This window comes from Bos grunniens, chromosome 18 (assembly GCF_055505025.1).
Source record: "Bos grunniens cultivar Pamir isolate PY7600 chromosome 18, Bosgru_T2T1.0, whole genome shotgun sequence".
Lineage (NCBI taxonomy): Eukaryota > Metazoa > Chordata > Mammalia > Artiodactyla > Bovidae > Bos > Bos grunniens.
Window position 1 is genome coordinate 52,251,898 of NC_141182.1, and position 12,496 is coordinate 52,264,393.

A 12,496-nucleotide genomic window follows, 5' to 3' on the forward strand; every position below is an offset into this window, starting at 1 on the left:
TGCAGCGTATAATACACACCTACACTGGGCCACACCCGGACACCACTCAACATGCAGTGATTACACCCTGAACCATGGCATGGCCAGAGACGGAACCTAACACCCATGGGCACACAACACTACTGACACCGAGTGACTCACAATTCCCGACAAGCTCTGAAACCCACAGCCACACCCAGACACCACACACACGGTGTGACACACGCCGGCACTTAGCGAGCAGGCAGCGCCCCGTGGCACACAGGGCCACCCAAATATTGTCCACACAGAAGCACGGACATCACGGTCAAAACTGGCACAACATTGTCTGACACAAACAGCCACACCCAGACACGGCACAGGGGATGATGCCCGTCCGTAGCTACACAAATACGACCTATACAAGTGTTCCACAAACACGCACTCTGTATTGACTTAGCAATCCCCCTGTGCCACGCACAGCATATCTGTATGAACAAGGCACGCAGCCATCACACACCCGTGGAACAGTACCCAATACATGCAGACACACGGCATTTAGTGACACACCCATGGCAGTCACCACTCACCTAGCACACTGTCTCCAGCACATATGCTCATAGAATGATTCACAACATACACGGATTCACCTCAACACACAATGTAACCCAAGTACACGCTGCCATTCAAATATACAGTCAGAGAACAGTAGGAATGGATGCGTGTGGGAAAAGCCTACAGGCACAGTGACACACGCAGAAACCCAGGGGGCACCTGCCCCTATAAGACGTCCTGAGCTGTTTTGTTGCATCACCCAGGACACAACAGAATGGTGCCCGGGGGAGGGAGGCCGGGCACACAGGCTGCATAGGCCCTGATGCCCAAGAGCCACATACACGGAATAGAACACCACCATTGCCTCAGACTGACAGACAGCACGTACCACCCCACGCACATGATACACTCCAACACCAGCGGCCACACAAACACCACATATACAGGGTAATACGCAAAGACACCATGACCCCAAACACGGATGCAGTCTGCCCAGCACAGACACTGTGTCCCGTGAACCGGCGGATGTGGCCCACTGACACATCCGTCACGTAGGCCAGCACCAACACCCACACAGCACCAGAGGGACACCCTCTGGTACAGTGTGATACACAGCCACACAGTCACAACACTCTGAGTGTGGTCGCCGGGCTGTGTCCCTGGCAGGGAAAGGAGAGACCCCCAACATGGACATACACCTTGAAAGGAGAGCACAGTGTCACATCACTGAGTGAGACACAACTGTTACACACACACAACCTATAAAGAGACACAGCACGTGCGCTGCTGTACAGAACAGCAGATGCAATGCAGAATGATGCGTGATGACTCCCAGAGTGACAGCCGCATGGCGTGTGTCACATGCCCGCGTGCAGCAACACAGAAGTCACTCACGGGTCTCTACTGTATACAGCTGGACACAGATCAAAGCCCTCCCGCAGCAACGCACGAGGACTTGCTGGCGGGGTGACACAAAACCCCTCTCAAGGTGTGGCCCACGGACCCATGGACACCACTCTGGGTGGGGAGGAGGGACACACAAGACATTAGCCCCTCTCCCTTCCCCGGAGTCACGTGTCAAGCAGGACCATGGACCGGCCAGCCACAGGGCAACGAGACACACACAGACATGCCTGGCGTCACACCAACACAACCCACACAGACACGCCCAGAGGCACCAAACCGCAAACGCAGACACACCCGGTGACAAAAACACAACCTAGGCTGGGGCCCTGCCCCGTGCGGCGCGTGTGATCCCCACTCAGGATGGGAGGCGGAGACGCGGCGGGAGCGCGATGGAGACGCACGCGTGTGCCGGCTCTGAGGAGACGCTGCCGCCTCTGGGCGATCACAAGACTGCAGCCCGCACCCCAGCCGCCCACCTGCAGCCCTCCGTTTCTCCTCTCCTCCCTCTCGGCTTCCCCGGGGCCTCGCCTCTGACTCCTCTTGTCTCTCCCACTCTGGAAGCCTCTGGGCTCGTCTTTATCTCTGTCTCCGGCTGTCTTTCTCGGTCTCTGTTTTCCTCTGTTCTAAGCCCCTCTGTCTCTTCCGGCTCTCTCTCTCTGAGCACCTCTGACTCTGTGCATTTGTGTGGTTCCGTTTCTCTCTCTCACCCTGCTTCTCTTTGTGTCTCTGTGTCTCTCAGCATCTCTGTCTCTGCATCCCACTGCTTTTTAAAATTTTTACGAAGTATAGTTGATTTACAATGATTCTGGTGTACAGCAAGTAATTCAGTTATATATGTGTGTGTGTGCGTGTATAAATGTATATTTTCTTTCAGATTCTTTTCCATGATAGGTTATTACAAGATATTGAATGTAGTTCCCTATGCTATACAGTAGGTCCTTTTTGTTTCTCTATTTTATATACAGTAGTGGGTATCCGTTAATCCCAAATTCCCAATTTATCCCACCCCCTTTTGCCTGCAATGCGGGAGACCAGAGTTCCATCCCTGGGTGGGGAAGATCCCCTGAAGAAGGAAATGGCAACCCGCTCCAGTATTCTTGCCTGGAAAATCCCTTGGACGGAGGAGCCTGGTAGGCTACAGTCCATGGGGTCGCAAAGGGTCGAACGCAACTGAGCAACTTCGCTTTCCTTTTACCTTGGTGACCATAAGTTCGTTTTCTGTGTCTCTGACTCTATATCTGTTTTGTAAGTAAGTTTATTTGTGCCATGTTTTTAGACTCCATATATAGGTGATACCCGATGACCCCTCTGCTTTTCTATTTCGCTCTCTCTCCCTGTCCTCGTCCTTCTGCTTCCATGCCCCTCTTCTGTGTTCTCACTGTCTGTGTCTCTAACAGGCTCTGTCTCTCCTTTTTCTTTTTTGGTTGTGCCAAGTGATTTGCGGGGTATTAGTTCCCTGACCAGGGATTGAACCCAGGTCCTCCACAGGGAAAGCGCAGAGTCCTAACCACTGAACATCCAGAGAATCCCCACCCCAACTCCGGGTCTCTGTCTCTTGCTCTCTGTCTCATCCTTTCTCTGTCTCTAGAGCTCTGTGTCTCTGGACCTCTCTAAGCTCATCTCTGCTTCACTTTCCCTCTCCTGTTCAGGGACACAGCTGGGGACAGCCTTGCCTCCCCCCCCCCACCCCGCCCCGTTCCACCCCCGCCTCGCTTCAGGGGCCAAAGGCCAGAGACATCCAGACTGCAGCTGCCTGAGAGGGTCGGTAGCCACAGAACGGGCCCCTAGCCCCAGGCCCTCCACTGCCTCCCTGCATGCATGCGGGCAACTGTGAAACACTGAGGGAAGAGAGGCAATAAGGGAGACCTTGAAAGTTGTAGCCAGAGGAGAGGGAGACAGAGAGACTGACAGACAGACAGAGAAGGAACAGAGGGGAGGGGATGGTGGGAGAGAAAGGGGTGGGAACTTTTTTTTATAAACTCAAAGAGATGGAGACAGAAGAGACCCAAAGGTAAGGAGAAAGCAGGAGTCAGAATCAAAGACTTGGAAGTTGGAGTAGAGGGGAATTTTGCCTCCAAAGAGACTAAAACCAAAAGAGAAAAGTGGAGAGACGCAGGCGGGGGAGATGCCAGGGTGGGCGTCGAGGTTCAGTGGGAAGGGCACCTGCCTCCACAGGGAAGTTCTGGGCTGTGGGGGTCAGCTGGTAGGACACGCGGCTCCAGAGCCAGCTCCCTGCAGCCCGGAGAGGGGGTTGGTGACTCAGGGCCCCGGCGCTTCCTGTGACTCAGCCTTGTTCTCAAGCCTGGAGGGGGGAGTGCAGAGGGAGAGGGGTCTCTGAAGAGAGTGGGAGGGGGAGCCCCAGAGGAGGTCTCTGCCCGGAGGAGGGGTGGGGCAGCGGCCTGGGACTTTGAGGGGAGGGGCTGGGGCCTGGACCCCTGGGTCTGAGGGAGGAGGGGCTGGGGCCTGGACCCCTGGGTCTGAGGGAGGAGGGGCTGGGGGTCTGGACCCCTGGGTCTGGGGGAGGAAGGGCTGGGGGTCTGGACCCCTGGGTCTGAGGGAGGAGGGGCTGGGGGTCTGGACCCCTGGGTCTGAGGGAGGAGCGGGCCTGAATCCCACAGCGCCGGTCCGGGAAGACTAGAACTTATTTGCAAGTCCTTAGGACTTTCACTTGGCCTCCTCCCAGCTGCCCCACCTTCATCCCAGCCCCATCTCCGGGCCTGGAAAGGACCCACATGCCTTGGGGCCCAGCCGGAAGGGGCCAAGACAAAGAGGTGTTTAACTCGGCGGAGCGGGTGAAGAGGTTGTCTCAGACGGAAAGGTCACTCGTCGCCCAGGGCTCGTGCAGGGAAAGGCGGGGCTCAGCCCGGGGGGAAGACATCCTGAAAGTCCGAGGCCTGTAGCGTCAAATCCTCCAACCGCTGTCTTTTGGATTTACACATTAGGAGGCGTCAGGGCCTTGGGATCCTGCCACCTGGTGGTATTTTGGGGGAACTGCATGCTCTCTGTTCTTCAGTCTCAGTTCAGTTCAGTCGCTCAGTCGTGTCCGACTCTTTGCGACCCCATGGACTGCAGCATGCCAGGCCTCCCTGTGCATCACCAACTCCTGGAGTTTACCCGAACTCATTTCCAGTATAATGTTCATCTGTTGGGCTTGCCTATTGGCTCAGATGGTAAAGAGAAAAAAAAAAAGTGTTAGTTGCTCTGTCATGTCCGACTCTTTGTAACCCCATGGGCTGTAGCCCGCCAGGTTCCTCTATCCATGGAATTCTCCAGACAAGAATACCGGAGTGGGTAGCCATCCCCTTCAGAGGATCGTCCAGGGATGGAACCTGGGTCTCCTACATTGCAGGCGGATTCTTTATGATCTAAGCCACCAGGGAAAGAACCTGCCTGGAATGCAGGAGAGGAGAGTTTGATCCCTGGGTCAGGAAGATGCCCTGGAGAAGGAAATGGCAACCCACTCCACTCTTGCCTAGGAAATCCCATGGACAGAGGAGCCTGGCAGGCTAGAGTCCATAGGGTCACAAAAGAGTCAGACACGACTTGACTAAACAATCCATCTATTGAGTACCTACTGAGTGTCAGATACTGCTGTAAGCATTCGGGGTACAGTAATAACAACACAGACAAAATCCCTGCCCCAGGGATCCCTGGCTAAAGGAGGGAGACCCTGTGGTTCTGTCAACCTCTCTCTTGTTTTTGCCTTGTCTGTGTGAATCTGCTTCTCTCTCTCTGTACTCACTGGCCTTGCTTCTGAGTTTCTGTCTCCTGGTATTTGTCGCCAAATGCATGCCTCTCTGTTTTTATTCTATCCTTTGTATTTCTGTGTTCTCTACCAATTAAAAACAATTTGTTTTCTTAAGTCATGTATATGTATATATAAAGAATCCGCCTGCAAAGCAGCAGAGCAGGGTTCGATCTCTGGGTCAGAAAGATCCCCTGGAAAAGGAAGTGGCAACCCACTCCAGTATTCTTGCCTGGGAAATCCCATGGGAAGAGGAGCCTGGCAGGCTAGAGTCCAAAAGAAGCCGCAAAGAATCAGACAGGACTTAACAACTAAACTATCAGTCTCACAATATTGGTGTCTAGAGACTTTGGGTCAGTTGGGTTAAATCTTGACATGGTCACCGTTACTGACTTTTTTGGGTGGAACATAATAACGTAACACATATATGGCCTGGTTTAGAGACAGACCCAAGTTCATGTCCAGCTCTGCTGCCCCTAGCTGTTTGTGCTGTGAGAGCTGTGAAATTAGGATGATTATACCCTGTGTCACAATCCCAAAGAAAGGCAATGCCAAAGAATGCTCAAACTACCACACAATTGCACTCATCTCACACGCTAGTAAAGTAATGCTCAAAATTCTCCAAGCCAGGCTTCAGCAATACGTTAATCGTGAACTTCCAGATGTTCAAGCTGGTTTTAGAAAAGGCAGAGGAACCAGAGATCAAATTGCCAACATCCGCTGGATCATCAAAAAAGCAAGAGAATTCCAGAAAAATATCTATTTCTGCTTTATTGACTATGTCAAAGCCTTTGACTGTGTGGATCACAATAAACTGTGGAAAATTCTGAAAGGGATGGGCATACCAGACCACCTGCCCTGCCTCTTGAGAAACCTATATGCAGGTCAGGAGGCAACAGTTAGAACTGGACATGGAACAACAGACTGGTTCCAAATAGGAAAAGGAGTACGTCAAGGCTGTATATTGTCACCCTGCTTATTAAACTTATATACAGAGTACATCATGAGAAACGCTGGGCTGGAAGAAGCACAAGCTGGAATCAAGGTTGCCAGGAGAAATATCAATAACCTCAGATATGTAGATGACACCACCCTTATGGCAGAAAGTGAGAAGGAAGTAAAAAGCCTGTTGATGAAAGTAAAAGAAGAGAGTGAAAAAGTTGGCTTAAAGCTCAACATTCAGAAAACTAAGATCATGGCATCTGGTCCCATCACTTCATGAGAAGTAGATGGGGAAACAGTGGAAACAGTGTCAGACTTTATTTTTTGGGGCTCCAAAATCACTGCAGATGGTGACTCCAGCCATGAAATTAAAAGATGCTTACTCCTTGGAAGAAGAGTTATGACCAACCTAGATAGCATATTCAAAAGCAGAGACATTACTTTGCCAACAAAGGTCCGTCTAGTCAAGGCTATGGTTTTTCCAGTAGTCATGTATGGATGTGAGAGTTGGACTGTGAAGAAGGCTGAGCGCCGAAGAATTGATACTTTTGAACTGTGAACTGTGGTGTTGGAGAAGACTCTTGAGAGTCCCTTGGACTGCAAGGAGATCCAACCAGTCCATTCTGAAGGAGATCAGCCCTGGGATTTCTTTGGAAGGAATGATGCTAAAGCTGAAACTCCAGTACTTTGGCCACCTCATGTGAAGAGTTGACTCATTGGAAAAGACTCTGATGCTGGGAGGGATTGGGGGCAGGAGGAAGAGGGGACAACAGAGGATGAGATGGCTGGGTGGCATCACCGACTCGATGGATGTGAGTTTGAGTGAACTCTGGGAGATGGTGCTGGACAGGGACGCCTGGCGTGCTGGGATTCATGGGGTTGCAAAGAGTCGGACACGACTGAGCAACTGAACTGAACTGAACTGATACCCTGTGTCATAAGGTTGCTTGAGGATTAGGTGCAGTGCCCCATGGCTCAGTGGTAAAGAGTCTGCCTACCAGTGCAAGACATAGATGCAGGTTTGATCCCTGGGTTGGGAAGATCCCCTGGAGAAGGAAATGGCAACCCACTCCAGTATTCTTGCCTGGGAAATGTATGGAGCCTGGCAGGTTATATAGTCAATGGGGTCACAAAGAGTCAGACACAACTGAGCGACTAATTACACACACACACACACACACACACACACAAAGGGCCTGGCATATGTTAAGCCCTTGTGGCACTTTGTCTCCCAAGCTGGCTCCAGTAATTCCTCCTCCTTTGTGCTGGCAGGTGGCTTCTCCCTCCAACAGGTAGACTCTGCGTCCTTTCTCTTTCCATCTGGCTGGCTTGTGACTTGCTTTGACTCATGGCAATGTAGCAGAAATGATGCTGGGCCAGATCCAGGTCCAGTTCGTAAGAGAACTAAAGGCTGGAACTCTAAGACTCCATGCTGAAAGGAAGCCCAAGCTTGTCACATGGAGTGGCCACGCAGAGGAGAAACAAAGCACCCTGGCCACAAGTCCCAGTCCCGCCCCATCTGTTGCAGTTGCATGAGTAAATTCCAGAGAAATCAGCAGGATTGCCTTGTCAACCCCCAGAATCATGAGAAGTAACTTTTTTGTTTTACGGCACTAAATGTTGGTACTCTCTCAATTCATTCCACCCCCTCCCCTTTCCCCCCAGCTGTGTCCACAAATATGTCTGCATCTTCATTGCCGCCCTGCAGATTCGGATACGGAGAAGGCAATGGCACCCCACTCCTGTACTCTTGCCTGGAAAATCCAACGGATGGAGGAGCCTGGTAGGCTGCAGTCCATGGGGTCCCTAAGAGTCGGACACGACCGAGCGACTTCACTTTCACTTTTCACTTTCATGCATTGGAGAAGGAAATGGCAACCCACTCCAGTGTTCTTGCCTGGAGAATCCCAGGGACGGGCGAGCCTGGTAGGCTACCGTCTATGGGGTCACACATAGCATAGATTCAGATAGGCTCATTAGTACCATCTTTCTAGAGGGAGTGAACATATGTAACCTATGGCTGAATCCTGTTGATATATGGCAGAAACCAACACTAAAACAATTATCCTCCATTTAAAAATAAATAAGTTTTTTAAATAGAAGATACAATAATAAAAATACAATGAATTATCAGAAAGAAGACACTAAATTTTGAAGTGGTTCGTTATACAATAAACAATATTACACTTTTCTGTTTGAAGTTTTTCATCATAAAAAGTATGTATATATGAATATGCTGTGTGCTGTGCTTAGTCACTCAGTCATGTGACGCTCACTCTTTGCAACCCCATGGACTGTAGCCTGCCAGGCTTCTCTGTTCATGGGGATTCTCCAGGCAGCAATACTGGAGTGGGTTGCCATGCCCTCCTCCAGGGGATCTTCCCAACCCAGGGACTGAACCTGAACAGGACTGAACCTGAACAAGGGAAGCCCATAAATATGTATATGTGGATAGGTAATACAATAGATAATAGAATAGTGTTATTTTACTTCTCTCTTTTTTAAAACTTATTTTTATTTTTTGGCAACACTGTGCAACATGTGGGATCTTAGTTCCCCTACCAAGGATCCATCCTGTGCCCCCTGCATTGCAAATGCAGAGTCTTAACCACTGGACCACCAGGGAAGTCCTTAATTTCTTTTTGCCTCTGGGTCTTTTTTTATTCTTTCAGGCTCTGCTTGTCTTTCCTATTTTCCTGTCTCTCTTTATCTTTTTCTCTCTGTATGTCTATTCCTATCTTGTCTATCTTACTAACAACTCCTCTGGCCACTGTCCCTTCCACTTTGCTCCCCTACATTGACCTTCTTGCTGATCCTCAAACATGCCATGCTGTTTCCTGCCTCAGCATCTTGGTGCTTACTTTTCTCTGCCTGAATGCTTTTATCTTCAGTCTCCTCTTGGATCATTTCTTTACTTCATCCAGTTCTCTGTTCAATATAGTCTCTTCCTTGACCACTTCTTCAGAAATGGTCCTTGGACTTCCTGGTAGTCCAGTGGTTAAGATTCTGTGCTTCCACTGCAAGGGTTTGATTCGGGTGGGTTTGATTCCTGGTCGGGGAAGTTCAGCATGCTGTCCAGTGCAACCTAAAAAAAAGATCCACTTCCCTTTGGGACTTACCAGATGGTCCAGTGATTAAGACTCCAAGCTTCCAATGCAAGTGGCATGGTCAGGGAACTAGGATTCCACAGGGCCTCCTCCCTGCCACAAAAATACCAGAAAACAAAATACAACCCAGAAATGGTTCTCTCCTGCCCCATAAATAACTCTATATCACATCTCACTACTATGTCTTTATCATGGCCCTTAGGATTATTAAATGATCCTGTTTTCTTCTCTTTCAAGTTGTTCAGGACAGGGATTTTGCCATCCCGAATGTTTAGAACAGTGGTGGGCACAGGAGATGCTCAGTGGCTATTGGTTGAAGGACTGCTCTTATTCAATAGTACTGATTGGCTGTGCTTTGACTCTGCCCTCTCACCCTGTTCCACACTGCCCTGGAAGTGGGAAGGATGTCATTTCCTCATTGCCCTGTCCTTTGTCCCACTTATTAGTTGAGTTGCTGTCTGTGGTTCTGAGACCCAGTGTGTGGATCTATCCTTGGTGCTGACCTAAGCTCCATTTGCATTAACCTGGGGAGGGCAAGGGACTCACAGGAGAAGGGCGATTGATGTGAGCAGGATCCAGACACTGGACCATGTAGACCATTGAGAGGAGGCAGGCATCTGAGTTCTGAAGGGAGGGCGTGCCTGGGTCACTGGGCTCAAATGGTAGTTGTTCTGTCCATCTATCAGTTCATGTATACACACACAGAGACATGTATATTATTATGGAAAACTTCAAACAAACAGAAGTGAACAGAAGAGTATAATAAGCTTCCACGTACCCGTCTAACAAATACCAACTCATGGTTAATTGCATTTCATCAGTGCCTCCACCCATTTCCTCACTTCCTATATTATTTTCATGCAAATCCCAGACATGAGATCATTTAATTATATGTCATACTTTTAAGTTTCCTTTTGTGGAGGTATGGCTTACGCATTGCAAAGGTCACACATCTTAAGTGTCCGGATTGATGCAGTTCTACCTGTGTGTAGACATGAATGACTGTCACCTCAAGCTAGTCATAGAGCAATTCCATTATCTCAAGAGGTTCTCCTGTCCCCTCTTCCAACTGATGCACCAGAGACAGCCAGTATCCTGACCTCTGTCACTAAAGATTGAAGAGCCACAATGTGGGGGTCTTAGGCTCTAGGTCTGACTTTACTGTTGTCATTAGTATTTTTTTATGCAGTATACCATACATGCATAAAGTACATACAATATAGAGATACATATTGGTCAAATAGGAGCTTCCCTGCTAGCTCATCTGGCAAAGAATCCATCTGCAATGCAGGCAACCCTGGTTTGATTCCTGGGTTGGGAAGATCCCCTGGAGAAGGGATAGACTACCCATTCCAGTATTCTTGGGCTTCCCTGGTGACTCAGATTCTTTACAGAAAAAATCGGCCTGCAACGCTGGAGACCTGAGTTCGATCCCTGGGTTGGGAAGATCCCCTGGAGGAGGGCATGTCTACCCACTCCAGTGTTCTTGCCTGGAGAATCCTATAGACAGAGAAGCCTGGCGGGCTACAGTCCATGGAGTTGGAAAGAGCCAGACACGACTGAGCGACTAAGCACACTGGACAAATTACATTCATGGGGGAGGTGGGCGGGGGGTTCACGATGACGGGGACACATGTATACCTGTGGCCAATTCATGTTGATGTGTGGCAAAAACCATCACAATATTGTAATTTTCCTCCAATTAAATTCATTGAAAAAAATTACATTTGTGGACCCCCAGGAAATCACCACACACATAGAGAGAAAGCCACCACTCCCCAGAATCTTTCTGTGTGCTTTTTAAATTTTTAAACATTTTAATTTACTTATTTATTATTTTTGGTCATGCTGAATCTTTGTTGCTGTGCATGGGCTTTCTCTAGTTGCAGCCAGCCGAGGTTACTCTCTAGTTTTCGCCCACAGGTCTCTCATTGCAGTGGTTTCTCCTGTTGCAGAGCATGGGCTTTAAGCATGAAGGCTTCAGTAGTTGTGGGATGAGGGCTCAGAGCACGGGCTCAGTAAATTGCAGTGCATGGGTTTAGTTGCTCCGCCAAATGTGGGATCTTCCTGGACCAGGGATTGAACCATGTCCCCTGCATTGGCAGGCGGGTTCTGAACCACTGAGCCACCAGGGAAGTCTCACCTAGGTAGATTTCTTTTGCAGGGAAGCCTTACCTCTGCTTTTGATGTCTTTGAACTGATTGAATCAGACCCAGCCAGATGATTTTAGGGTAATCTACTGAACTTAAAGTCAACTGATCACAGACTTTAATCACATCTAAAAAATACCTCCCAGGCAGCACTGAGATTAGCATTTGAATGACTAACTGGTACTGTAGCCTAGCCTAGCCAAGTCCGCATCAGACTGAACCAGCCCAGGTTTAAACCACATTTGTAATAAAATTCCAATTCTGCACCCCCCACGAGAAAAATCATTACCTTGAAGGTAGAGATGTTTGCCTGTTTTGTTCACTGCTGTATGTCCAGCAGCGAGAATGGTGCCTGGCACACAGTTCAGTTCAGTTCAGTTGCTCAGTCGTATCCGACTCTGCGACCTCATCGACTATAGCACACCAGGCTTCCTTGTCTTTCACTGTCTCTCTGAGTTTGCTCAAACTCATGTCCATTGAGTGGGTGATGCCATCCAACCATCTCATCCTCTGTCACCCGCTTCTCCTCCTGCCCTCAATCTTTCCCAGCATCGAGGTCTTTTCCAGTGAGTCACTATTCACATCAGGTGGCACACAGAAGGTGCTCAGTAAAGGAGATGAATGAATAGATAATGACATTCAGCTTCCCTGCCTAAGTCAGGATGTACAGGCATTGAGAGCCCTTCTCCCCATGACCTCAGAGGAGTGTAGGAGTGTTTCTGAGATGCCCACCTCCCCACAAGGCTGCCTGTTGGGGTGAAGTTGAAGATACGAGGATACATTCTTGCTACATCACTTACTCTGAAAATTACTCTCATTGTGCCTTGGGCAAGTTCTCTGCAAAATGGGCATGCAGTTCCCTTTTTTTGCTTCCTCATTGGGTCATTGGGAGGATTCAGTTTGTGGGGAAATGATGTGAAGGGACTTTGTAAAACCTGTGTGCAAACAGATGTGCTGGAGGGTTCCATTTCTATGAAGTTCACGAGCTTGTGTAAATGTCCCACACACCCTGAGTCCCTTGCTATCTCCAGATCTGTCCAGGCTATCTCCTCCACCTAGAATGCCCTTCCTCCTACTTTGCCAGTTCCTCTTTATCTTTTGGGCTTCCCTGGTGGCTCAGAGGTAAAGAATCC